Below are 1,968 nucleotides of genomic sequence, written 5' to 3' on the forward strand. Positions count from 1 at the left end.
ATTTAATTTTTTCTTCTCTTGTGGACTTGAGACAGAATTTCTGTGTATAGGCTGTCCTGGAACCCACTCTGAAGACCAGGATGGCCTCTAACTTGGATTTTGCCTACCTCTGCCTCCCGAGTGCTGGAATTAAAGGTGTTCCACTATGCCTGACTTGATTCTTCTGTGTTTCTGATATATAATATACGTTCCTATTTCCTTCCTGGAGGAACTCTCTCAAGAGGGAGCATCTAGTGTCTTTCGGTCCTCAGAGAGCCCATCTATACAATAAAATGCGTTTTTATTACATACTCTAGGATGGTGCAAAACAAGTCTACAACTAATGGTGACGGACAATATGCTTGGTTTTCTTAATATTAACTGTCTTATTTTTTAAATTCTAATTATCAAGGGAAAATGTTCTAGATGTCATGAGCTTTTGTTGTGGAAATTTCAAAATTCTATTCTTCTAAATCAAGCAAAGAGCTCATCTTGAAATTGCATTAGATGGTATTCAATACCAACCTGGATGACTAACTCAGAAAGCTAGTGAAACAAGTATCAGTAAGTATACTTGAAACTAGAACTGACATACCCTGTTGGAAGGGCATAAATCTTAGAATTGCTTTGTAAGAGAATCAGATGCCTTTCTGTTACAAAGTCAAATTCTATGCCAGATCAACTAAAGTTGTCATGGTTGAATTTGCTAACTTAATAAAAAGACACTGGGGAAAAAAAAAAAAAAAAAAAAACACCCATCAGGCACCAGGTAAGAAGAAAGCTTTGAAAAAAAATGTATATTTTCATGTTTCCCTATAAGCTTTATTTACTTCTTACCCTGTTTCCTTCACACACACACACACACACACACACACACATACTCATTCTCATTCATGTTTGAGTCACATACCCAAATACAAAGTTGGAAAAAAAAATTCTTGTCTTCTTTCAAATGGCAGCGTTTTCTTTGCTTTATTTTCTGCTTGTGTGTACAGATGCCAACTTACCAAGTCTGGTTCCCTCTTTCCACCACAGGGATTGAACTCAGGTCACCTAGTTTGATGGTAAGACCTTCATGCCTTCAGGCGTCTTGCAGACCCTCAAGTTGCTTAGTTAACAGTGAAGATAGGGTGTCAGTGGCCATAGGGTCCAGTGGGGAGTCAAACCGTGATACAGTTAACAAGAAAGCAGAAAGAGGCAATTATTTTTGAGTGCCATGACTGTTAATGTCGGGCACTATGCCCATGGCAGTCCCTCGTCCTTCTGTGGTTTTCTGCATTTACAGGCATTCTGGCCTGCTAGTGTTCTGTCAATACATTGGTAGTAAGGACACAAATGAAAGGCTGCTCTATTATATGAGGAAAGACCTGTCTGTGGAGTTGTTTCTTCACGTTTGTAGTACAATAGACAAAAGAGGACAAAGGGGGTTATACAGGTGAGAGAGATGGATGGGGTGAGGATGAGCAGGTGGAGAGAGCCAAGGACTGTATTCTTCTGCCTTCTCAGTCTTAGACAAGAGGGCTTATGTGAGTGTTGTTTCCTTTAGAACCTACCAGCTACCTGAGTATTGGATAGAGTTCGCTCTCATTTTTCCCCAAACTGTCAGTACTCACTTATTTTATTTAGGCACACCCTTTTATGGGTTGTTGTTACCCATTGGGTTGGAACAGGTTGTTTTATTTTGTTGTTACACATTGGTTCACAAAAGAGCGCACCAATGGGCAGGTAAATAAAGTCAATAGGAAGAACCGAGCTTAAAGCAATAGTGGGTTGGATTTCACCAAGTTGAATACAGCTAATGGAATTCTTGATGTTTCAATTGTTACCACATGGTTGTCCTATTTCTTCCTTTTCACTCTTGTCCTGAAGAATTAAAGCTAGTGCTAGACTTTCACCTTCCCAGGGTAAAAGTAGCTGATAGTCTGTTAAGTCTGTTAATAAATAATACAATTGCTCAGATTTTAATCTGAAGATCAGCTTTTAAAAATC

Source organism: Alexandromys fortis, unplaced genomic scaffold (assembly GCF_014885135.2).
Source record: "Alexandromys fortis isolate MF-2015 unplaced genomic scaffold, M_Fortis_MF-2015_v1.1 scaffold_60, whole genome shotgun sequence".
NCBI classification, from domain to species: Eukaryota; Metazoa; Chordata; class Mammalia; order Rodentia; family Cricetidae; genus Alexandromys; species Alexandromys fortis.